This window comes from Panthera leo, chromosome A1 (assembly GCF_018350215.1).
Source record: "Panthera leo isolate Ple1 chromosome A1, P.leo_Ple1_pat1.1, whole genome shotgun sequence".
NCBI classification, from domain to species: Eukaryota; Metazoa; Chordata; class Mammalia; order Carnivora; family Felidae; genus Panthera; species Panthera leo.
Genome location: NC_056679.1, coordinates 50245998 through 50267532, shown reverse-complemented (window position 1 = coordinate 50267532; position 21535 = coordinate 50245998). Strand labels below are relative to the sequence as shown.

General features: G+C 36.7%; 2 long non-coding RNA genes across 2 annotated transcripts in view; one reads left to right on the top strand and one right to left on the bottom strand.

Moving 5' to 3' along the window:
- LOC122213821 overlaps nt 1-21535 on the bottom strand; it is a 311434-nt gene that overhangs the window by 26955 nt on the left and 262944 nt on the right. The window lies entirely within an intron of this gene.
- LOC122213828 overlaps nt 1-21535 on the top strand; it is a 50537-nt gene that overhangs the window by 28550 nt on the left and 452 nt on the right. The window contains exon 2 of the long non-coding RNA XR_006199645.1: nt 15037-15162. This is a non-coding gene — a long non-coding RNA (uncharacterized LOC122213828). The remainder of the gene's footprint in view (nt 1-15036; nt 15163-21535) is intronic.

Here is a 21535-nt window from a genome sequence, read left to right as displayed (position 1 = left end):
CAATGTTTGGAATCTGATAAAAGCAATTATTTTATCAAATCACTTGTTTGTACATATCTAAGACATTCAAACTGAATGATGCCATGATCTTGAGTGACATTCAAGACCCTTAAGAGGTCTCCACTAGTCTTGCATATAAGACCTTAAAGAGACTATGCACTCAAAAGGAGCCCTTTACAAATGTTTTCCAAACATACACACTAGTATTTATTATATTACCAAACCATTGTTATTGGATGGTGTACATGCCTGCAGGTATAACTCAGTAATTATTACACACAACACGTACCAATCCCCAAAGTAGAACCAGTTATTTTTTTTTTATCAGTTCCTTTATTTGCATTCATCAGATATCTCTATGGGAGGTTTCAATAGTAATGCCAAAGTTCTTTTTCCAAGTGGTACTTTTTTAAAAAAAGAAAGCAAGAGAATATCTTCTTGCTGATATTGGAAACATTTCAAATTTAATATGTTTTGAATGTCATGATTCAGTTAGAAATAGCCAGTGGATATAAATAGGTCAGTAGCACAATGGTGATATTTATATTCACTAGGAAGTTTAAAAATGTTGCCAATTCATTAAAAAGTAGGAAGAAGGCAAAGAAAGGAAAAGTACCTGCATGTTGTTCTGAGTAACGAGGCAAACATTATTTCAGCCTCCTTTGTCTCATTTTCCTTTTTCACTTCTCTGGATCTCTTAGCAACCATCATTTTCATGCCAGAAACAAAGATAAAATATTCTGGTCTGAGGTATTTGGGGTAGTTGTTAGTTTGTTTTCCTTTAAATAAAGCCAGATTTATTCTGGTTGGAACAATGGGGAGAGAACAAGGTTACAACAGCCTCTTTCCTGGGATGGTAATGAAAACAATCTTCAAAATATAATTGGAAGCTTGGTGGTGAAAGATAATCTTCTCGATATGCTTGGAACACAGGACTCCTGAGCCTCCCTAGACCTAATTACTGCTAAATTGGCAAAAGTAGCTGGAATTACTTTGGATAGTGCTTTGCCCTGTGATTTTGACATGCTACAGATCAATGTAATTTTATTAGTTCTGGGTGTTTAGAGCTACACATATCCCAAGTTGTTTCTCAGCAACATAAATAAAATTTCAAACACTGCATTATCAAAGACATGGATAGGAAGACATAGTGTTTAGGGAAAAGTAGGAGATGTGCCACTAATGCAAGTGGCCTCTGAAGTCAGACGAACCAGCCTCTTAACCCTGGGTTTGCCACCTACTAGCTCTGCATCCTTGGGCAAGTTATTTAACATACTCATTTGTTCTTCAAGAAAATCAAACTAATAGTTCTTCCCTCATGGAACCGTTGTGAAGAATATGTTTTTGTAAATTGCATAGAGGAGTTTAGCCTTATTCCTGATACTTAGCAGATGCCTCATAAATACTTTTATTTTAATTTTCTATTTTCTGCAACCACGACTCAATATCCCCCTGCCCCACCTTTACCAGACCAGCTCACTTGTAGTCACATTCCTACTGCTCCACCATAGTACTCCCCATAGTTTTCCCTTCTTTTCTGTGACCCATGTACACCTAAAAGTTATAACAAATTCAAAATTGAATTCATATTTGTTCCTCCTTCTCTATTCCTACTATCCCCTGGTGATGTGTTTCTGTCATATTCTCCAGCCCCTCAAATCTTCGCCGAGCACACCTTTCCCTCCCTAATTCCTCCTAGTCATCCAATCACCTGATGTGGTAATGTATATTTCTAAAATATATTGCCTATTCATCCCGTCTTCGCTGTGCATCCTCACTGTTGACTCGCCACTTGCTTTTTGTCACCTACTGCTGGGATTATTGAATAACAGGGGGCAGGCATTTTCTCCCTCAAATCTTCCACTGTTAACAGATCATCCTTCTGGAGGGATGTTCAGATCGTTGCACTCATCTTCTCAAAACACTTCCACAGCCTCCCACTGCCTGTCTAGTGAATCAGATGCAGACATCCTAGCCTGGAATACCATAGAGCGTTCTCCTTACCTTCTCTCCTCCCTTATATTCCAATACTCCCCTACAGAATACTTAAAATACTCAAACTTTATGTCAAACTATTTCATTCAAAGTCTTATCTGCATGTCTGTTGATAATCTCGTGCCTTCACGCCTTTGCTTAGGTTGTTCCTCTACCTCAAATGTTCTTCCTCCCAATTCTACCCATCAAAAATTAAATGCATGCATTCATTTCATGTCATTCATGAGATATTTTAAACCTTCTGTCTTAAAAGTTATCTTTTCTTCTTCAATGACCGTAAATCTATATCTCTATTATGGCACTATCAATGATGGTGTTATTTAACACACCAGCACCATGCTGCACCCCTTATAGGTATGTGTGCATGTTACTTTATTTATAAAATGATGTATATTGTGCTGTGTTCCTTATCTGGCATGAATTGGTATTCTCGGTGATATTTCTACTTCCCTAAAAAGCATTTTTTCTCTCTTCATGTTACTGAAGTTTTATGAGGTGAATTAATTCCATTACTAGGAGAACTAGTTATAAATTAGAGAAATCTACAAAAGCAAAGGACAGATTCTCAGCATTCACTCAACAAAATTTAAACACACACTCACACTTGTTCTAAGATTTGTTCAGTGCTCGTTTGTAGCTGTATAAGAAAGGTACAAAAGAAACAGTTACACAAATACTAATTTATTTTAGCTGTGATGAATGTCAGTAATGAAATTGAATATAATGAAGACACCATGGCAACAACAGTTCCAGGAGCAAGATTAGATCAGACAGAGCTTGTTTTAGAAGAGGGAAAAAGACAATAAAGTTTTGAATGGAAAAGGGAAATAACCAAAGAGAGTAATATTTACACAACAAAATGTTTTTGAATGCCTGCAGAATACAGATGGATGTACAGTGTGATACAAAAAACGGGGGGGGGGGAGTCAAGAATAACTCTAAGATTTTATGTTCATAGATAAATAAACAAAATGTGGTACATACATAAAATGGAATATTATTCCTTCTTAAAAAGGAAGGAAATCCTGTCATAGACTACAACATGAAGCTTGAAGATGTCATGTTACGTGAAATAAGTCTGTCACAGAAAGGCAAATACTCTCTTATTCCACTTATGTGAGGTAAACACACAGAATCAAGAAAGTAAAATGGTGGCTACCCGGAGCTGGGGACAGAGAGAAAAGAGGCATCGTTTAATGGGTCTAGAGTTTCAGATTTGCAAGATGAAAAGTTCAAAAGATACTTTTTACAACAATGTAAACATACTTAATGATATTGATGCGTACATTGAAACAGTACACCTGTACCATCTTATAGTTAAATGGTATTTTGTGCTTTTTACCATGATTAAAAAAAAAAAAAGTACCAAAGTCCTTGGTTTGGCGCATAAGGCCCAGTGCTACCTAGGTGATTTCCTTTCTTACTATTCTCTCCCTTGCATATTTCATAACAAACATACTGGCATCTTTATTATTCTCCAGATACACTTACTACACTCTTGCCGTAGGGTCTTTGCACTGGTCATTCTGCCCTTCCCAGTGTTTTTTGTATTAATTGTCTCTACTTCAAGTACTGGTCAAATGTTATCTCCTCAGAAAGTCGTTTCCTGTTGACCTAGTAGGCAATCTAAAATCTCTTTCTTTCCCCTTACCCTGGTTGATTATTCTTTGAGGCATTTACTACCACCTGACATAGACATTTAGCTGTTTATTTGCTGTTTTCCTTACGAAAATGTAGGTATCATTACAATAAGGGTTTTGTCTCTTTCTTTTGATTGTTGTAGACCCAAATTTGGTAGCAGTGTGCTTGGTATACCATAGACATTTATTTGATATTTGCTAAATAAATAAGTCAATGAAAGATAAGTCATTTCAACACCAAGAATAGAATAATTGAGCCTTATGATTTGAGATACTGTTCATTATTACAAATGTTCTGCATTCCACTGGTGTTTATACACTGCTATGAGACTCACCACCATATAATGTGGTACCCACCTAGCTTTGCTAACAAAAATACCTTTAAAATAAGTTGCCAAAAAACAGGAATGACCTGATATATAGGTAATGGATTATGTCTACTATAAGACATGATTTCAAATAATCTCATCTTTCTCTGATCCCAATCTCCACCACCCCTTCCAACAAAATACCCTGGAAAGGGATCAGTCCTTTAAAGATTGCAACAATATTCAACCTTGGGAAAGTTATTGATCTTAACTGACACTGACAAGGAGTATAAGAGAAGACCATGTTTGAAAATAGGTTTGAAAGAAAATATGACACTTGAACTTAAAGTAATAATAAAGAAGGGTTATTTGGGAACAAAAGACACTTTTTTTTATTTACTGATTTCACAATTTCTAATAATTTCCCTTATACAGAAATTTACCCTCAGATCCTAATTTTATTCTTAATATTCTTCATGATTTAAAAATTGACATTAATATATGCATTATAATAATTCAAGAGTAGATATAATTCTAAACTGAGTGATTTTGGATATACTTTGCAGGAATATATGTTTGGTTTTGCTTTTGGACTCAAGTAGGTTGAATTCACTTTGCAAACCTCTTTCATGTTCCCAGTTCTTAGCTCTAGACATAATACCCTCCACAGATGGTGGATGTCATTTGATCCTGCCCCTTTCTAGCAAACTCACATATGTCAGCAAATGAGCCTAAAACAACTCCAGGTTTCAAATGCAAAACATTCGTAAATTGCACTGATTCATAATCAGGACAACATAATAAACTACAATCTAGTCATTCTCAGTGGGCCTTATTCAGCAGAAAAAAAAGCCATAGAATGGAAGCCAAGAGAGGATGTTGAGCTTGGCTCTTCTAGTACTAGGCTTTTGGAAATTCAATTACTTGCCTGTGAAAAGTACTGGAATGACAGGCTTGGAGAATAAAATCCCTCATCATTTCAGGACACAGAATAAAAGAACAGACTTGCTTGACCACAAAGGCCCACCAAGAAACTGAATTCCCAGGAACCTCCATTCTCCAACTTGAATGAAGCACTTTCACAGTGAACGAGTTCTGTCCCCCACCAGTCCATCACCCCACCAAAGCTGTCCTCTTTATTCATTTAATATCAACTACCACTCATATTGCAGTATCAATCAATTTGAGTTCTTATGATATAGGAGCAATTGTATTCAAAGCAGAACATTTCTGTTTCTGTAGTTTTGTTTTTTTTAAGTATGAGACTATTTTTTGATTATAAACTAAGGGAAGTAAGGAAACCCAAAGTCCTATAACTCAGAACCAAGATGGTATTTTGAAGGAGTTAATATAACTCAGTTCTCAGTGGGGGTCTTATAAAAACAAAAAGTCTCTAATAGGAAAAGAACAGGAATAATGAAGAAGATTGATATAAATATTTATATGGAAATTATCGACATGTGAAGCATCAAACCAAATCAAATATTTAGAAAAAATGAAGGATTTGATATTGCCTATAGTCTTTATATATTTACATATATGTGTGTGTGTGTGTGTGTGTGTGTGTGTGTGTGTGTATATATTTGCCTATTTTTATATTTTCAAAAAATCACTTTCTGCTGTTTCTGTACAAACAAATGGGTTAATCAGTTCTGCCAACTGTGCCCTTCTAAGAATTTAATTAGACAAGAACCAAGCTTAAAAAAAAAAAAGCCAACAACCTATCATACATATAGGTTCAATCTAATCAATGTGAACCACATCTAACCACAATTAGATCTCAGGTTGATATTTCAAAAACTAAATAATAAAAAATTGTTACAGTCATAAATATTCTGCAAACCATAGTATAGAAAGGATAGAAAGCTGTGAGTGACCATCCTTCCACAAAAGGGGCTATGTACTTTATGAACCCAAATTTCCACGGCTGCTCAATCTGAGGACTTTGCTTGGTGAGATTATAAAAGATCAAGGCGTGTCTACATTTCAGTGCCATCTAACACCCTGCATTTCTGGCCTGTCCTCTGCATAGTCTCTCAATTGCTAGATGATTTTTCTTTTCCTCCAAGTTAAGTGTAGATGTATTGCAGCTCTGAACATTGCCATCAAAAAACTTTTCCTGAGTTCTAAAACAAAAGTTTCCCCTGAAAATCTTATCAGAAGGTTGATGTGTGAAGGACAAGAGAAGTGAATCTTTTCAATGTAAAAATACAAAACTTTATTGTTTTCATTTTATTCCTTCCTATCCACACCATGTAAAAGTGTTTCTTTTTGTTAAATTTTTTAATGTTTATTTTATTTTTGAGAGAGAGAGAGAGAGCCACAAGCAGGGGAGGGGCAGAAAGAGAGGGAGACACAGAGTCTAAAGCTGGCTCCAGGCTCTGAGCTGTCAGCACAGAGCCTGACGTGGGGCTCAAACTCATAAACCACAAGATCATGACCTGAGCCAGACGCCCAACTGACTGAACCACCCAGGTGCCCCTAAAAGTGTTTCTTTTTTATTTGGAATATATTCAAAATTATTCAAGTTTAACAAAAATGTGTTTATTACTTATAATATGGACTTTCTAATCACTGCTTGAGATAAAGAACTACAGTGAAATAAATTATCTAAATAGTGTCAGTTTAAATTGATGAAATTAAGTAAATTTTCTTTGTGAGATTCTAATCATTTTATATTTTTGATGATTTATTTTTGCTCAGCCTTATTCTGGAGTGATTTTAGGCAGGTTCCAAAGATGCAGGCAATCTAGAAAGATAAATTTTTATTAAAAAGAGAAATGTAATAAGGGGAAAATAAGAACAGACCAATAAAATGAATCCCAGAATGATAGCCACAAATAATATAGGCAGTAAAACGCTATACGCTCATGGGAGATGGGCTGGAACACTGATCTGTGCCTCTGTGCCCCATGGTTTCTAGCACGTATCAGGAACTTCGGAAACAGAATCATAGTATCCATAAGTTAAAAGCAGACCAGTTGATTAGGACAAGCACAGATACCCATTTCAATGAGAAAAAAAGAGAAATTACTCTCTGTGCCCTTATAAAGAGATATTGTGAGATTTATTTAGCGAACACCTTTCATACCATCCTTCAAATAAACATGGTGAGAGGTGTAATTGTACTATTTCCATATAACATACTTTTATGTGAGCTGATGACATTACAGCAAAACACAGTTCAGTAAAACCCATTTCACCCAGGGACTGTATATTACAGTCCACAGAGAATTCCCTCAGAGAGTCTAGCTTAATTCACAGATAGATTTTATTGCAAAGGGGATGCACAGGCAATAAGTATACTTTTCATGGCACTTTTTTTTTCTTAGAACTTAACATATTTTATAACTAAGTCTTTCATTTCATTCTAGGCTATTTAAGCTTCACAAGTACAAAAACAACCTTGTATCCCCAGCTCCTAGCAAAGCATGTGACACACAGTAGGCATGCAAACACTTGCTCAATGTTGAATGAATGCTTGATTTTCAGGAATTTCTATAAATATTGTTCCTCTCAAGCATTTCAGGATTTTCTCCCTGTCAAGCACCTGGAGGGCAGGCAATGTATGTGACGATCCTTGTGGAGATACACAATTAAGGCAATCAGTTGGGCTCACTTGAGCTTCTTTCCAATCAAGCTAGTAATTGTAGGTACAGTGCCTGAAATTAGATAATTCTGGACTTACATAGCAACAAATTATCATCTTTCATTAAAACTGTATGCTACTAGGCCAGCACAAGTATGGGTATTAAACTTAATCACACTGGGGAATGCTGGGAGCAAGTGTAAAAGATGGATCTCAGAGTTATCCCACTCAGGAGGAGAGGGAACTAGGCTATTTATACACCGACTTCCATCAGTCACTAGTTGAGGGCTATCCCCAGAAGGGTGTTAGTACCTTGGCATTTTTGGTCTGTCCTATTTGAGGGAAGAGCAGGATCTGGCAGCCAGCGAAACTTCTGTGAACTGGTAAGGCCGACTGCAATAGAGGCACTACAGTATCTGCTACAATAACATGCATTTAAGGAGACTTGGTGTATGTTAAAAAAAGAAAGAAAGAAAGAAAGAAAATAGAGAAAGAAAGTTTAGGTAGAATTTGATGACTTTATCAAATAATATTTTATTGTTAGAATTTTTTCAAGCATCAGGAAGAAACCTAAAAAGAAGAGAAAGAAACAACTGCAGATTTTCTTTATTATTCATTCATCCATTCTCTTTTGTCCTCCTTCCTACCTTTGTAGGATCATATAGTACAGATTCACAGACTCACATTGGTGAGCTTGAGACCTCCAAGCAGAAGGCTTTTCTATCAACTGAACGTGACAGTTCTATCACCTGAACGACAGCGATTTTACTCATTTGCCAATCAATTTCTTTATTATTATTATTAAATTACAATATCTTTACTCTCTCCTATTAGAAATTTTCAGTGATTTACCTTGGCAACAAACCACAAGCTGGAACAAGCCACACAACTTGCGCTTTGAAGCATAATGTGCATTTTCTTAAATCCTGAAATAGTCCCAATCAATTAAGGTCAGAGTAATGCTTACCAAGCAGCTTGGAAAAGCAAGGACATTCAACCTTCCCTTTAATGGTCACAGAAGTCACATGTGAAAAACAAAATATGCTTCATGGTTAAGCAGGCACTCTTTCCTGGAAGTGAGTCAATAATAGTAGGGGCAGCTTATCTACATACACAATTAGTAAAACTTGAGTTACAGAATATTAAAGCTGAAAGCCAAGTCAATAACTTGAAAAATAAGTGGAAAATAAGGGCAAAATGGAAATTCAGGCTTTAAAAAGCTGTTTCTAAGTTAAGCACATTGGATATACATTCAAATCATACATTCAAAGTGAGTGTGGGTGGAAGAAAGCTGGTCAGCTCTCCGAAGTTTAAAAAATGACACATGAAAAGGAAATTGTATCAGTTAAGATTACATTTGTTTATAACACACATAAATATGGAGGCTCAAGTGAAATAGATTGTTATTTTTCTTTCTCATTTAAAAGAGGTCCAGAGGTGGGCAGGTTGGGGCCTCTGTGGCAGTTCCATATTGTTATCAGGAAATCTGATGCCTGTTTTTTTCTATTTCAGTGTTTTAACATATGTCTGCTATACCCAAGATGTTCTCATGTTTCAAAGTAACTGCTGGAGCTCCAGCGATCATTTTGATGAAGGCTAGATGCAATGCAAAAGTAAAGTAAAAAAATGCTCTCCAAAATAATTTGAATCCATAAACAGCCTTCCTAGAATATCACACACTTCAGTGTGTTTCTACTGTGGTCAACATCACTTATCACATGACCACAGCTACGAAGGGAATCTGGAAATCTCATTCTTTGTCTGTTTGCTTATGCCAGGTGACAATGACCAGGATGGCACTGTGACCAGGATTTATATGTAAACCAGACTTGCTTCATTTAGAAACACTGTTTGGAACTGATAGATAGAGGAGGCAGTTAGTTAGACATTAGCTGGAGGCAAGGGCAATGATAAATAGGTTACATATTAGAAGCCTGGGGGCACAACATCCTGACTTTGTCCTGAGGCCTTCCATTACCCCTCAACATCCTAGCCTAGTGGCTTCCAAGACCCTGGGGCTAACATACCAAGAACCACAGGTATAGAACATGAGCTCTCCTCTTTCACCTAAGCTCCAGCATAACCCCCAGACTCGTAGTAATGCATGTGCATTGCGGTTTTGTGTCCTGCCCCGCCATCATGGGGGAAGGCTGCCATGATGGCTCTGATACAAACCTTGTAGGGTCAAAAACTCTCTCTCCTGACCAGTGGGAGGAGTCCCCCCAACTGGTTGGGAACAGACTCCATTAGAGATCAACGCATCCATGACCCAAGACCTTGCTTACATAAAAAGAAATGACCCTGTAGCCTCAGGGAAGTTGCTACCTCTGGGCCTACCCACCCTCCCATCTTGAGAGTGTACTGTCCTTAATAAACTGCTTTCTGCTTGCTATTTTCCTTTCTTTATTCCAGCATGGGTCATCAGGTAAATCTTTCATGGGGAATCCAAGAACTGAGACCTCCATTCACATGATGCACACTCTGCTACTGGTAATAGGGCCTTATTTTCCATGATTTGCTTTTCTTATTTTCCAATTGTATTTCAAGTTATTGATTTGACTTTTGGTTTTAATGTCCTATTATTACTCAAAGTTCTGTTATTGTCCTAGAATGGAGAAAATGATTCTTGTTTGTTCTAGGCTATTAGATACTATTGTCTTTGTAGTGAAATAGGTGTAAGACCACCAAAAAGAGAGAACTTGAGTGTGGTTCTTAGCTTAGAACTAGGCACAGAAAAAGAGATGGGTTGGATGGTGTCATTCCTTAAAAATTTTGAGTAGCCAGGGAGCCTGGGTGGCTCAGTCGGTTAAGCATTAGACTTCGGCTCAGGTCATGATAGCGTGGTTTGTGAGTTCAAACCCTGTGTTGGGCTCTGTGCTGACAGCTCAGAGCCTGAAGCCTGCTTTGGATTCTGTGTCTCCCTCTCTCTCTCTGCCCCTCCCCCACTCACACTCTCTCTTTCTCTCTCAAAAATAAACATAAAAAAATTAAAAAAAAATTTTTGACCAGCCAATAAATAGTCATTCTCCTTCATCTATACTCATGACACCAGAAAGTGCATCCAGTTTAGTGCTATGTTTTAATACCCAGTGTTTGAGGTGTGCTGAATCTATGCCAAGTTCTTTGCTAAATGATAAATTTACCCCTTGAAACAACCAAGGTGCATAGGTACTACTTTATCCATTTTACAGATGAGGGAGCAAATAAAGTGAGAAAGACACAGAGTTAAAAAGTGCTAAAACTATAATTTGAGCCAGACATTTAGACCCTAGAGCCTCATTCTTCACCACTATGCTATATTATGATTCCTTTTTTATATCTTGAACAGAGACAGGATTAGGGTAGAGTGGGTGAGATATATGCCCTGGGCACAAACTCAGTGGGGTGTCAAAACACTCAACAGTCAAAATAAATAATATTTTGATGAAATATTTTAAAAAATAAATGCAAAAATGTTGAAATAAATAAAATATCAAAGTTTTAAATAAAGGCATAAATGTTTGAGTCAAGAAAATACCTATGACTTTTGACTGTATGAGAGAAGAAAAAAAAAATGTCTCTTTGACAAGAGAAAAATTGGTCCTATTGTTAAAAATTTGCACATCACCTCAATGAGTGTTTCTCAATAGGCATCTCTATTGGGATTTGGGGCTAGGAAATTCTTTTAAGGAAAGGGCTTTTCTGTGCATTATAGGACATTTAGCAACAGCACTGGACTTTACTCACTGGAGGCCAAAAGCAATTCCTTCTGTTGTGCCAACCAAAAATGTTTCTAGACATTGCCAAATTTTCCATAGGGGATGATGTAACTTGGTTAATAACCACTCATCTACGTACATCTGGTTTATTTCTTAATTGTTAAAAATAATTTTAAGTCTCTTTAAAACTGCACATTTTTTTCATAACTCATTCATCCGAGAAATGTGGTAAATAGCGATATAGTGATAGGTTTGTTTTGTACACACACAATAAGCCAATGTGATGAATTCATCCTTTGCCCATTGTAATTTAAAAAGTCCTCTGCAGCTTGATTATTTGCTATTTGAAGAGGAGAAGTGAGCTCAGGTGAGTTGAAGCTGAATTTTTCATTATGTTATTATTACAACATTGGATAGCAATTAACTTTTACATCTTTCTTACCTCAAACATCCTTGTAATTCATAGCTAACATCCCAAGCCCTCATTAAATAGACAAGAAAATCAGATATTTTTAAAAAAATGGAGCAGGAGGAAAATCAGGAGAAGAAGGGAGGACATGGCGAGGGAGAATAAGTGGTCTGAAGGGGTCTGGGGTAGTACACAGATGCACATAATCATTTCTGCTGATACAAAGGTTTTGGAGTTTCACTGATCTTGCTTTGAATCCAGACTCCTCCTTTTCTTAACTGTGTGATGTTAGCTCAATTACTAATTTCTCTCTCTGTAAAGTGTGCTCTGTAATTCAAGCCTGTCATGGGTTCTATGGAGACTGAGATAAAAGTGTCTAGAATGGTGTCAGATACAGATCAGCAATACATGTTAGTTTCCATCATCCCTTCCTGTTTATGTTCAGGTGATTTTTCCCCTCATTGGGTTTATAACAAATTTTCATATGCTCCTGAAGCATAGTGATATGATGCAGGACAACATACTTTCTATGCAAAATCTCAATGCAACAAAACAATGTGTGTGGCCCAGGAAGCTGGTCTCATTTCTGCTTGCTTGATCCTTATGCTACTCTATAACTCATTTACACCTAACTAGGAAAACTGTCCTGCTTTCTAGACCTTTGAGATAAACAGAGTTGGTACCAAAAAAATCATGTAAGGCTTCCAGAAATTGGAGGCAGGGGCAAGAGGAAAGGAGAGGAAGCTGCCTCAATATTAGTATCCTTGTTAAACAAAAACAAAAACAAAAAACTACCCCTAGTTTAGATAATTGATCCTTGGTTTGTATTTTGGATTCTTTCACCATCTAAATATTAAAATGTTAAGTAAATATTCTTTATAGAAATATTTCTATCTCTACATTGTGATGTTTTCCATGATGAATTTCTCAATGGTCCTTTTTTTTTCCCCTTTCTCGTTCTGAGATTTCATTGAGTTAAATCTACTCTGAAGTGTTCCTCAGAGACTCTCAATGAGAAAATATCCTTTCAGTTTAGAGTCTATCCTTTTGCAGTTCATGTTTACATACTTTTCATTTAATGTTGAATAATTAAATGTAAGTTAAAGTCATTCAAAATGTCTACCACTATCCTTCTATTCATAAATTTTCATAACTTGATGTCAGCTTTTCTTTTCCAATTAAAGATAGTGCAATTGAAAATTTTTTCTTTCATGATTCACTTTTTAAAGATAAAATATAAAATGCTTAAAATTACACTGTTCCCATCAATAAGAAGACCTCACAAGGTTGGCTAAAACATCAAGGAATTGAAATAAAGCCATCTTTTCACAACATTCCATATCCTTTTAAATAACCTGTCAAAGTCCTTCTAGTGAACTCAAATTACTTACAAACACTGAATTTTTTAAAGTACATTTATCTAAGAAGGCCATAAATAGCAAGTTCAATTTTCTTGAATAGTCAATGCATTTGATGAGTCTGCAAAGTGTAGACAAGCTATTTTGCTTGGGTTATACTGCACAAGAGAAAGAGACCATAACCTGCATCCTTAGAAAACTACTCCCCCTAGCACAATCAGAGGACTTTTATTATTGGAAAGCAGAAAGAACCTTGTCCTAGAACCTAAGATAAGTAAAACATGACTTGATAATAAAAGAGAAGTATTCTACACTGTCTGGTACAGGTTAGGCAATCAGAGAAGCAGATTCTAAGCTGGGGATTAGAAGGGGGAGCATTACTCGGGAACGCTCCTGAGATCAGCACCTGCAGAAGGGAAAGAAGGGAAGGAAGCTAGAATTTGGCAGGAGAACATGTTGGGTTGTGATGCAGTCCCAAGGGAGGCTTCACCAGCCATATGGGGAGTTTTGAACCAAGGCTGACCCTTTACGTTTTTAAGAATTCAGGTCAGGAGGCTGAGCCTTCACATTTCCATGTCAAGGGGGCATGACTTTGGGCAGAGTGGCTCTTCTCAATGAGGCAATTCTGAAGAAGGCTGATTACTGAGATCCGGATGCTGGTGGCACTCACGGCAGCTAGAGGTCTGGGTGACACATCACAGCATCTACCATTACTATACATTTTTTCTTTATGTTTCTGCCAAAGCCGCTTTTAAAAAATGCCATTAAGTAAGCCCTTAAAAACCATCATTAGTATCTCCACAAAAGAAATAAAATAGGCTACTCAAAAAACAAAGCTGTGGAGTGTAAGGTGCCTGGGTAGTTCGGTCAGTTAAGCGGCCAACTCTTGACGCTGGCTCAGGTCATGATCTCATGGTTCATGAGTTGGAGCTCCACATGGGGTTCCTCGCTGACAGTGTGGAGCCTACTTGGGATCTCATTCTCTCCTCTCTCTCTGCCCCTCCCTTGCTCATGTTTTCCTCTCTCTCTCTTTCTCTCTCTCTCTCAAAATAAATTTAAAAAACAAAAGAAAGAAAGAAAGAAAGAAAGAGAGAGAGAAAGAAAGAAAGAAAAGAGAGAAACAAAGCTGCAAGCATAGAATTGTATTTTTGAAGGTATCAATGTCTATAGATATTCCCCAGGCAAAACATTTGAGAGATGGAGACACTGAGGTATCGGGCAGGAAAGGGTATTTTCCTAGGTCACAGCATTGGTTAATGTCAAGTCTCTAAGCTCCACCATTCTTTACCCTATAATATTCTGCACATAGTGCTTCCCTCTTTCTCTCTACCAAATCTGTTTCCTAGCAATCCTAGATAAAAATAATCTATAAAATTTTGGGGAAAATAACCAACATATATTCAAAAACCATGAAAGAGTGGAGGACAGGTGGTCACATTTTCATGGTCAAACCCTAATGACCTTTCTAAGAATATTGTGATTACATCCATTCTTTTCATCTTGCTAAATGAAGAGAGATGTGTGGTACTGGCCAATGGGAAGTAACTTCTCTCGGTTGCCCTGAGGTGTCAGAGTCAGGGAAAATGCTAGTATGACATTTATCAAGTTTTGTGAATTGCCGCAATTTCAAGAGATCTACTGTGTGGCATGCTACATCTGCATTTAACTGGATTATTAGACATGGAAGAGAACAGTGAAGTTGGACACACTTATTTCCTTTGGGTTTAAGCCCCCTATAATTTCTACATCAGGAGTTTTTTTCCTGGTGTTGTATAACTGGATTACCCAGGACACCCAAGGGTTTCTACCAAATAATACATTTTAAGATCTCTTCCAGCCTAATTAGTCAATCTAGTTCTCCCATTACATCTGGACTTGGTCTCTGAAATAAAAAACACTCCAGAAGAGATGGAGGTATGATAATTGTGGCTAGTCCAACCTTCTTACCATAGAGAAACCAAAAATTAAAAATAACTGCAGATCCCCCTGAAAGAATAAAATGGAATCAACAGTATATTCACCACTGGCTTCCGTAAAAGTTTCAGGATGATCCAGTAGAAAAGGAAGAATGATCATGGGTTTGCCTTCCTGCTGCCTGGATTGTGATTCTATCAGCTATATTGAACTCACCTGCCCACATCTCCACCGTGGAATCAAGTAACAATGTAAGTTGAAAACCAAAAGGTTGGCAATGTTACCCCTGCTGGATAATGCAATAGTCCCCATGCTTTTCCATACATATGTATGCTGTCAGAAATGGTAGTGTTGGGCCTGAAAGTGGTAGCTACAGAAAAGACTGACTAGCCAAATTGGAGCCAGGATTCATTCACAGCAGACAGCCTGGCCAGTTATTCAGAGCTGTCAGAGAAGATGTGTGATGTGTGAGTCTCTCATTTCTGTTTCACACTTAGAAGTTTGAGTGCCACAGGCCTGTGGCACTGTTTAGCTTTTAAAACAATTTAGTCATGTACAGATTCTGAATCCTTTTGCCCAATACAACCTAGATATAGTGTGAAAAATATGAATTAAAGGTGATACCCCAGTCGAAACTCATTTAAAAGGGAGATCCATGGTTAATTCTAAGGCAGGAGCCATCCTACGTAAAGAAATGGGTCAATCAGATTTTTAAATTGAATGATGAGGTAATTTTTATGCTCCCATCCTAGGTCGAAGACCAACAGGCAAGATGCCCAACCAGTGTGCTAAGGTTGGCAGGCTGTGCACATAGAAATTGCTTAAATTTTAGCTCCACAGATTCAGTCACTTCTACTCATTTAATTATAGGGTCTTCCTTCGCGGGTGATAGTTTCATACGCAGCACATTTCACGACTTCTATTTCTATTTAGTGAGGCTCGTTTCTGGAGGTAAGGGAGAAGTTCAAGTCAAGTGAATCTATTTACCCCCGGAGACTCTTTCCACAGGCCAGACTCATGTGGGCCACAGATTCTTGATTCATCACATCAGTTCAGCAGAAATGCTGGCTAATTAAATTTTAGAACAAAGGTGGAAAAGGTGAGTCTCCAACTAATCTGCAAGACATCCCAGCCATCTCTCTAGCAGCTATGTTAGGGGAAAATGTAGTCAATTTACACTCCTACAATCCTTAAGTCAACCTGTTTGAGATAATTAAAACGTGAGTGGAAGGAGACAAGCATTTTAATACTGACATCTTGATTCCTGCGAAGCCTGAGATTCACTTAAGCCTAACATCCCATCTCTGATTTGAGGCAGTCTGTTGCTGCAAAAATACAGCAGAATATTGAGATCTTGACTTCTCTGCAATAGCACAGCAGCAAATACCCATCTCTACCTCAGTACTTCATAAGGCTAAAATATAAACATTAGGATGATTTTAGAATTGTAAAATAAGCACAATCTAGATTTTAGGGGTTTTTCCCCCTAATTCTGTCTCCAAACTCTCATTAATCTGGGAAACTTGACTTTTATCCATAAATGAAGAGGAAGGATCTTATGACAACCAGGACTTCTGACTTCTAACATGCAACAATTCTCCATTTGTATCTACAAATGTAACAATCATGAAATGAGACAAAGTCTTGCATCTTGACAACATCAGCTTTTTAATCTATGTTCTTCCCTCTTCCCTGTTTGCCACCAACTAAGTCCAAGTCTCCAACATCTCTTGGTTAAATTACTGCAATGAATTTCTAACTTTTCCGAGCATGTTTATGATTCTAGCTCTACCTTGCCCTCGACTCCTGAAGGGTCCTTTTACCTAAAGTGGAATCCTGTCAGTCTTAGGTTTCAAGTTCAAAACATGACCTAAGAGATAGCATCATCAGGACCCTAACAGAGATTTGTCCCATTTTCACCGCATTCCTACATTCACCACATGCACATATACAGGTCTTCTCTCCCACCTCAGGTCAGGGCCTTCCCACACTCACCACCAAACTGCCTCATCAACATGCTCACTCTATGTCTATCTCATCCTTCATCTCTCACCTTAAATGCCACTGCTTCAAAGGGGGGCATTTCTTTTATTTCTTTATTTATTTAATTTTAGAATGTGCACATATTATGGGGGAGGGGCAAAGGGAGACGGAGAGAGAGAATCCCAAGCAGGCTCCCCACTGTCAGCACAGAGCCTGACACGAGGCTCAATCTCATGAACTATGAGATCATGACTTAAGTATAGCCCCAAGAGTGGGACTCCTAACCAACTGAGTCACCCAGGCACCCCCAAGGGTGGGTCAGAAATTCCCAGTTAGATCAGTTCTAATATATTCTGTCTCAGTATCCTACATTTTGTTTTACAACATTCAGCCCAATACTAATGGATTGGGTGGGATTATTTGTTATATTTATGTCTTCCTCAAGGAGTTGCTTGTTTTGATAACTTCTATGTAGCCTGGGTCCGGCATACTGTCTAGAACAAAGGATGTGTCTGAAGAACAGCTATGGAGGTGAAATATCTCTAATAAAATGTTTAATTTCACTGATACAATCCAATCTTGGTAGCCTCTTTCTTATCCCTCTTATTTTTCAAATTTTATATGGTGTCCATGGATTAAAGAAAAATGCACATGGTATTATTACCTGTCATGCACTATGACTAAACTGCTGACTAAGCTAGAGTTTTTGCATTTGAAAATGTCCTGTTCCAAATATTCCCAATATACATTACTTAGCATATACACAGGAGCCGTGTCTGATACACAGCTATTCCAAAGTATCCCCACTTAATTAGCATCTACACATGGTATGGCTTCAGTCAACCACTACTGGAAAACAGGAAACAGAAATATAATTTCTGGCAATCAAACTTACTCATATAGGTCACTAAGAATTGGTCTTGACAGAGTCACCACGAACTAACACCTTAGTACAAAATAAGGCAAGATATGCTTCTTAAATAAATAAACAAAAACACAAAAATGAGGCTATAGTGAAGGTTTATATAAAGATCTACAAAGGATCTTTATAGATTTACAAAAACAAATTTCTTTACAGATATCAAGTAATACAAAGCAAATTGTGTCCCCTTTAAATCTGAAATAAATACAAGAAAACATATGTATTTTTAATTTATTTCCCACTCAAACACATCATGGGATACCTCATTCGGTGGCATAGAGACTTGTTCATGCAAAGACTTACTCATCTGTAGGATCTAAAAGGGTCATCCTATAGTTTATCACTATCATTGCACAGTTTGAAGTGAAAGCAAGAAGAGGAAGTTAAAAAAATTCAATTTTAATTCTCCTCCTCTTCCTTTTTGTTTTTTCTTTTTTACCTTATCTTCAATTGGAAAGAGAAATGGGGTAAATTGGGTTGGTAGTATGAACAATGGGAAGAGAGTGGAGAAAAGGAGGCAAGTGCTATAGGTGAAAGCAGAGGGAAGAAGCAAGAGAGATTAAGATTACATTTTTTTCATGTGGACCATATATTCATAGGGTATGAATCATAGGATATGATCATATCATAGGATATGAATATATGGTCCTATAAGAATAGAGGCTGTCCTGCTGACCCAGCAGATCCTCACTTGGTGGGGGCACTACATACACAAACAAAGCGCTTCACAGTGAGGACTGCTGTGCAGCCATGCATCAGCTTAGCTTATGGTTCAATATGACCAACTTTTAAGTAAATAGAGAGTGGAGCCAAAATCAATCTATGGTTTCTGTCTGTTGGCAATGCCAAACCTGGATAGAATTCTGTTTATTGAAAAATTTAAGGAGAAACAGAGAAAATAAAATATGGCCTATAAAAAATTCCTGCAGTAAAAAAGGAAAGAAAATCCATACTTTAGAATCAGAATCAGTGTAACTACATTATTTAGAAAAAAAAGCTTCCAATTAGATGTGATCTATCTATCTATCTATCTATCTATCTATTGGAATATTATTGAGCCATAAAAAAGAATGAGATCTTGCCATTTGCAACAATATGGATGGATATTGAGAGTGTAATGATAAGTGAAATCAATCAGACAGAGAAAGACAAATACTATATGATTTCGGTCATATGTAGAATGTAAGAAACAAAACAAATGAACAAAGCAAAAAAAGAGACAAACAAAAAACAGACTCGTAAATACAAAGAACAAATTGGTGGTTGCCAGAGGAGAGATGTAGGAGAGGATGGAGAAATAGATGAAGGGGACTAAGAGTACACTTATCATGATGAGCACTGAGTGATGTATAGAATTGTTTAATCACTATACTGTACACATGAAACTAGCCAAATGTATGCTAAGTATACTTCAATAAAAATGTAAATAAAGAGGCACATTAGGCAAAAAACAAAGGAAAAAAGAAAAAGTTTCAAATAAATAACTATACTGTTTAGGAGAAAAAAGCTGTAGAGTTTGACATCCACATTAGAAAGCAAGAAGACATAACGTCTTCAGTGCAAAATGAATAAAAAGTTATATGGAAATAATAAGCCTAGTTGAAAATAGAGGACTTGAAGGGAGAAGAGTGAGAAACGGAAGAGTCAAAAGGAAACTAATAATATCAAACTAAATTTAAATTTGCAATGGTATTAAGAAAAACCAAATAGATACATCGGAGGAACAACTTGAAAAGCTCTTATTAGAGGAAATAAAAAGGGAAGACAAAGGAAAAGGTGGGAAAAGGTCAGGCTTCTGAGGAGGGTTGAGAAGAGTGAGGAATGTGAACATTTGGAATGGAAGAAATATCAAAAGACACAGCTGAAGAAAAAATATCTCCACTGGAAAAAATTAAGGACATCTAGAACAGAATCATAATGTTCTGGGTGAAATTAGTAAAAAGAGATGATACCTTACTAGGGCAAAAAAAAAAAAAAAAACAAAGTAAAAAAAAAAATCCTACAAGTTCCAGGCAGACAAACAGTTTCCTTACAGAAACCAAACCTCAGATTTCTCCCTATTCTAAAGGGGAGCATGGAGATGTAGCTGTCTATGATCCTTTGAGAAAATGAGATGGACTAGAGGAAATACTTGTGTGCCCAAGTCATCTCTAATTAGTAAAAGAAACAGAAATGAGTTCTCAAGTACGTAAAAACTCAAAAAAACATCATCACAAACCTTTGCTTGAAACCAAAGATTTAATATCCACTCTAGATGACTTAGAGATGAGACAAATTTAAGAATTAAAAGATACAGAAAGTTTTAGAATTATTAAGAACTATTATTAATATTACCATTACAATTAAGAATAATAGCAGTTAACATTTATTGGGTGCTCAGCTTGTACCCAGTACTAGATGTGAATTATCTCATCTTTACTAATACCTTTGACACAAACACTTGTATCTGTCTATTTACGGTAAATACAACTGCAGCAGAACAATCCCCAAGATTGCTACAGTTTATAAATGTCTTGCTTGAAATTAAGCTCACAATTGTCATGATGACGCTAAACCATTTCCTTACATTGTCTGAATAGTAACATCAGGTTCAGATTACTTAATTGTAGCCTGATGTCAAAATTTGGTTCAGCTCTTTCTTTCCTATTTTTGCTTCTTTGCTAGTTCCCAATAAAGTATTTTCCCTTGTAGTCACTGTGTGCATAATTCATATGATGCCTATGGCCGCATACAACCTCTTTAAACAGTAAAGAAGTTACTGTTCTTTTCCAGAACTAATTAGTCATGGCTAACCTGTGTATAGATAGCATTTACCAAGTGATAGGCACTCCTCTGAGCAATTCACACATATAAATTCATCTAGCCCCATTTTATCAATGTGAACACAAAACCTAGAGAGTAAATAACTTTTCCAAGGTCACTTATCTTCTAAGTCACAGAACATGGATTTTATATTAAACCCTACAAACTACTGCTTTCATTAAAATATTTGGGACACTAAGAGGACTCTTCTTCACAAAATCATAATTGTGTAGAAAATTATCAAAGTACTTGAGAAATTCTTTTTCATATTTTTAAATCTTACATTGAATAAATTTCATTGTTTTGTTCATTGAGAAAAACTAATAAATCAACCTAATTATAGCAACATCCTCTCTCAGCAAACCCCAATATATATCTTCTTCCATCAAAAATATCCCCCTGATAACTATCCTTCACAATCAGAATATAAAAATGATGTCAATATGCATAGGAAAAAGGAGTTTAGAAAACACATTAAAATGTTAAGATCTTATATCTGTTCATGGAATCTGGATGTTTTCTTCTTTATCCTTCCCATATTTTCCAAGTTTTATAGGTTTCCCTCTAAATTATTATAAACATATGCACGTAATATGTAAGCACAGCTAGGTAAAAAAAAGGATGCATAGAAATGCTGAAAATAAAGAGAACAGTGTTATGAGTGTTTATTCCTGGATGGTGAGGCTAGGGATGGATTTTTCTCCTATTATTGTTTTTTTGAATGGATCAAATTGTTCATGATCAGAATGCCTTATTTTGCTGATAGGAAATCATTATTTTTAATAAAAAGAATTACAGCATATCATCACAAAAATTTACGCATGGCAGGTCATTCTCGGTAGAACAGACCTCACATACGTCAGACACGTTCAGACTCTGCTAAAGCTCTTCTGTGTCTCACGGGCAGCCTTTGGGTT